This window comes from Bos indicus, chromosome 14 (genome assembly GCF_029378745.1).
Source record: "Bos indicus isolate NIAB-ARS_2022 breed Sahiwal x Tharparkar chromosome 14, NIAB-ARS_B.indTharparkar_mat_pri_1.0, whole genome shotgun sequence".
Classification (NCBI taxonomy): Eukaryota; Metazoa; Chordata; class Mammalia; order Artiodactyla; family Bovidae; genus Bos; species Bos indicus.
The window spans coordinates 16,698,237-16,704,236 of NC_091773.1; positions in this window are offsets into that span (position 1 = coordinate 16,698,237).

Genomic DNA, 6,000 nt, shown 5'->3' on the forward strand with positions numbered 1-6,000 from the left:
TAGATTTTAAAGAACAAAATATTTTACGTATCTATTAATATATCTGGGAGAGGGGCTACTATCTATAGAGAGAGATGGAGAGAGAGAGACCAATACCTCCTATTGGTTCTATTCCTCTCAAGAACCCTAAAAAATACAAGCTCCTAGAAAGAGAACAAGGGCAAGGCAAGTCTAGAGGAAGACTTCAGAGGGCAAGAGGGAAAATCCAGAGGAGAGTGGAATCTAGTGGGTACCAGAGGCAGTTAGCCAGCTACCACATCCTGAAAATCATATTTGGCAGATGCCAAAGAGCACAAGGAAATAGTCACTCTTAACCCACAAAAGAGCATTTGAGTGACTCTCCTGTCTGTACTTTTAAAACTTGTATTCAACTGTTTTGATTTTACTTTGCAATTTTTTTCCTTAATTTCAAAATTACTCCATGGAGCCCCTACTTCCTTCAAAGAGGCAGCAAGGCCTAGAGATCAAGAGCAAAGAATGTGAAGTCAACTTCCTGGGTTCGAACCCCACGCTACCTCTTCCTGGCTGTACCGAACACTGTACTAAAACCTTGACCTGCCTAGTCCCCTTATCTGTAAAATGGGAATGATGACAGTACCCACATCATGGAGTTGCTGTAAGGAGTAATTGAGTTGATGCATTTTACATGGATTTTGTGTGGTTAGAGCAGAGCTTAACACAGAAGCTTACTTATAAACATTTGTTATTATTATTCACAAGCCCACTCTCCCTTTTATTTTGTTTTTTTGCATTATGTCTTCTAGGCAGGAAAACCACGTCACCTTCACTGTCTCTAAAGAGAAGCACAATGACTAAATCAATGACCCCCGCAATTCTAGCCTTTGTTTATTATTTAAAACCAGTGGTCTCCAACCATCCCATCAGTAAATATTTTTTAAGCATAAACCAAAATACGTGTATTTATATATTTATGAAGTATTGGCAGGCACTATTATCTTTAATTAATATTTCAAAGCATAGTGCACACACAGAAGGAGATTCATTATTAGTAATAATGGACATAAATCCATATTTCAAATAGCTGTGACCATTATGAACTTTTGGGCCAATATTCAATTCAATTTCATTAGCTTATCATTGAGCTAATGTAGCCAGTGAAGAGCAATGTCAGTGCTCACAGTCTCTTGTTCCTTGGCATCTGCAACAGTATCTTCACTCTGATGTTTCTTTGCAAGAAACTAGGAAACTTCTTAAAGCATTTGTCCATTTTGTGAGATTTTTCTTATTTCAAACTAGATACTGTAATCCACAAATCCATTTAGTCGGTCAGTACACTGATCAACTTTGGGTTCCAGTGCCCTCCACTCCTCATTGGGACCAAAGTGCCTTGGGTACTGAATGATGTCTGATACGGATGGAAAGACCACTGTCAACCCAGGCATTAAACATCTTTAAGGCTTCTGTGCTAGTTGTTCTCTGCTTGACCCTGAAGATACATTCTCTGCTTCTCTGCCCAGCTCAGTGCCCTAGGAGACTGACCACAAAGGGCCCTACATCCCCCAGACTCTCTTGCCAGTTGGCATCTGGTTGGGTTTGCCCAATAGGAGGTGCTGGCAGAGACCAGAGCAGAGAAAGAGTTCAGTGTCCTTCCTGCCTGCTCTCTCCTGGCTGGTCCCTGGCGGAAACTGTATCCCTCCTCCTCACAGTTCCAGCCATCCCTAGGCTTCTCTCCAAACCTGGGAGAAGTAATTGTCATTGTTGCTCATCTCTGGGGGCCTCAGCATCTTCTGTGTTCCCTTAATCCTGCCCACACCTGTCTGAGTAATTCCTTTGATGAAACAACACAAGATTATTCCCTGGCAGAAGATAATTGCTTGACGTCTCTTTAATAGAAAAATCAATAGTAGTTGTTGGCTTTTTTTCTTCCAGCATCTCACTTTGGAGACTACTGGTTTAAAGAACTGTTCTGATAATTGAGTCAAATCACTTTTCCTGAATAGTATGAAAGGAAGCCTGAGATTTCCATCACTCTTTGCTCATGCCAACAAGCACAAGCTGAGAAGAGGTGGACTCACAAATGAGTCCCGAATAGCCAGTCAGCAGAGCCGGCTTCTATTCGGGGCTCCATCACAGCTGGGCTAAACCTAGAAAGCTAAACCAGAGAAGTGGCTTTCTCTCTCTGACTCAGTTTCCTCATCTGTAATAGGAAGGAAGGTGGGTTGGTTTAGCTGTTTCTAGGTCCCTTCTATTTCATATAACCTTTTGTGATTTTAGGAAATCATTTATTAGTTCAGATGAAACTAGTTTATTTTGTCTTTTTATTTCTTGCTTCTTCAATGGTCTCTCCATCCCCTCTCCAGCTTCCACAACAGACATTTACACACCCTCCACCAGTTAGAATTTTTATTGGATGAAAATCCTTTCAAATTTTATAAACTCCTAGGTAATAAGAAATGAGAAAGCCAAGATGCAGCATCAGTAATAAACTGAATCCTACTCTTGGCCAAATGCTTTCAAATGTATTATTCTTTTGAACTGTCATAGCAGCCCTGTTAGGGAGATACTAGTATTGAATATTATCCTCACTTCACAAGTGTGGAAACCGGGGAGGCTCATAGAAACTAGATGATGTGTCCAAAATCACATAGGCTGGAAACGGCTCATGAGAGCTGAGCTGAATGCATTCACCTTTTTTCAACTCCACATTCAGTACATGTTAGTAACTTACCATCAACCATAGTGGGAATATTTCCATCTCAGAAATCAGCAAGAACTACAAATCAGAACTTTTTTTTCTTATTTGGAGAGCTGATTCTTTTAAACATTTACTATCACACACTTTGGTCACACAGTTCCTAAACCACAGAGATAGGTTCTAAGCTCAAATCTGACCCTAAACCTGCTGTCCTTTTATGACTCTGCAGCTCCTTTTGCCACATAGTGCCTAGTACTATACCATGTGAAGAGTCTTTGTGAAATATTTCCTGCACCAGGTGCCCAGGGTCCCTCGGCTAAACTTTCATTAGCTTTGACATCCAAATGGTCTTTCAGAGGGAGACTTGCCAACAAGTAACTGAAAAACTTCTTGGCTTGTGCTCACAGCCTTGCCCCAGTAGACGAGAAAAGATTATACAGAGAGTACAGCCCTGTGTCCGTCCCCCTCCTATGTGTGAACACAGCTCCCTCCGCCCCTCTCCCGGTCAGCATCTGCCCCTCTTTCTAGTCAGGCATTTCACAGCTCTGAAGTGCTTTGACATGAAAGTGATTTTCAAACTATAACTGATTACGATATTACGCTAGTTTCTGGTGTACAGCAAAGGGATTCAGTTATATATAAATATTTATGTGTTATTTTTCAGATTCTTTTCCATTATAGATAATTAAAACATATTGAATATATAGTTCCCTGTGCTATACAGTAAATCTTTATTGTTATCTATTTTATATATAGGGATGTGTATCTGTTAATCACATGCTCCTAATTTATCCTTCCCCCTTGCTTCCCCTTTGATAACCATAAGCTTATTTTCTATGTCTGTGTTTCTGTTTTACAAGTAAATTCAGTTGTATTGTTAGTAAGTGATATCATATGATATTTGTCATTCTCTGTCTGACATACATCACTTAGCGTGATCATCTCTAGGCCCACTCATGTTGTTGCAAATGGCAATATTTCATTCCTTTGTGTGGTTTTTGTTGTTGTTTAGTCGTGTCCAACTCCAGTATTCTTGCCTGGGAAATCCCATGGACCAAGGAGGCTGACAGGCTACAATCTATGCTGACAGGTCACAAAGAGTCAGACACAACTTAGTGACTAAACAGCAAAACAGTGTCACATAAGGTTAAAGTATACAACATAATGATTTGGTACATGGGATGTTATGATTTTTTGTAACACCTTATGGAAAAATATTAACAAATTTTTTGGCCAACCCAATATATTGTTACATGATACCACAATTAGGTTAGTTAATACCCTCATCAAAAAAAGTTGGCTTAAACATCCTCATGAAAAAGTTAAATCTCAACATTCAGAAAACTAAGATCATGGCATCCGGTCCCATCATTTCATGGCAAATAGATGGGGAAACAGTGGAAACAGTGACAGACTTTATTTTTGGGGCTCCAAAATTACTGCAGATGGTGACTGCAGCCATGAAATTAAAAGATGCTTGCTCTTTGGAAGAAAAGCTATGACCTAGACAGCATATTAAAAAGCAGAAACATTATTCCATCAACAAAGTTCTGTCTAGTCAAAGCTATGGTTTTTCCAGTAGTCACATATGGATGTGAGAGTTGGACTATAAATAAAGCCGAGTGCTGAAGAATTGATGCTTTTGAACTGTGGTACTGGAGAAAACTTTTGAGAGTCCCTTAGACTGCAAGGAGATCCAACCAGTCAGTCCTAAAGGAAATCAGTCCTGAATATTCATTGAAAGGACTGATGCTGAAACTGAAGCTCCAATACTTTGGCCACCTGATGCGAAGAACTGACTCATTAGAAAAGACCCTGGAGCTGGGAAAGATTGAAGGCAGGAGGAGAAGGGGATGACAGAGGATGAGATGGTTGGATGGCATCAGTCACTCAATGGGCATGAGTTTGAGTAAGTTCTGGGAGCTGGTGATGGACAGGGAAGCATGGCATGCTGTGGTCCACGGGGTCGCAAAGAGTCGGACACAACTGAGTGAACTGAACTGAACACCTTCATCACCTGATGTGATTACCATTTTAGATGTCTGTGGTAAAAACATTTAAGATTTACTCTCTGAGCAACTTTCAAGTATCTAATACATTGTTAACTCAGGCTATACCCCAGAATTTATTCATCTTACAACTGAAGGTCTATATCATTTACCCAAGAGTTCTCCATTTCTTCCAGCTCCCAGCTCCTGTCTATTTCTGTGAGTTTGGCTGTTTTAGATTCCAATATCAGTGAGATTATGTAGCATTTGTCTTTCTCTGTCTACTTATTTTACTTAGCATAATGTTAATGTGCTCATGGTCCATGCATGTTGTCACCGATGGCAAGATTTTATTTTTGCTTTCATGGCTGAATAATATTCCATTACATATTTTTAATATGGGATATTAAAATGTATTTTTATATAATGTATATATTTATCTATATTATTTTGTTTTTGAGTCTCTGTGTTGTATCCAACTTTGTGACCCCATGGACTGCAGCACGCCAGGCTTCCCTGTCCTTCACCATCTCCCAGAGCTTGCTCAAACTTGTGTCCATTGAATTGGTGATGCCATCCAACCATCTCATCCTCTGTCATCCCCTTCTCCTCCTGCCTTCAGTCTTTCCCGCCATCAGGGTATTTTCCCATGAGTCAGCTCTTTGCATCAGGTGGCCAAAGTATTGGAGCTTCAGCTTATATATTATATATAATATAACATATATATGCAAATATTTATATATCACATATTCTTTATCCATTCGTCTGCCAATGGACACTTAGTTTGCTTCCCTGTCTTGCCTATTGTGAACAACAAAGCTGCAATGACGTCCCAGGACTTGAGATAAAACTCAGTGCAAAGGACAAATGGCACTGAGTATTCTGACCTTGTAAATTCAACAGCTGGAGCCAGCCACCACCCCGAAGGGCTTATGGAGAGGTCAGAATCAACTGAATTCCCTCCACCCTCTGAGTCAGTGTAACAGGAAGAGTGAAGAGACTTGGAGAACAGTGTTCACAGGAAGAGCCTATATCCTCCCCGACTCCCCCACCGGGACTCCAGGAGAATTCATTCATAAAGTCCAGGAGTTCCAATGATCTAGAAGACCAGCATTTCATTCCCTACTTGTAACTGTTAACTGGGGTAGGGGAGGAGAGACTTGGAGAGGACACTGGCTTGGGAGAGAGAGGGGTAGCAAGGCATCTGGCTACGCCCCTAGAGGCACACACGGGCGTGCACATTTCCCCAGGGTGGAGTGGACACTAAGAAGGTGACTGGGCTTGAGCCATCTTCTCTGCACCTCATTAAAAGAGGATTCCCCTATATATTCAGTTCAGTTCAGTTCAGTCACTCAG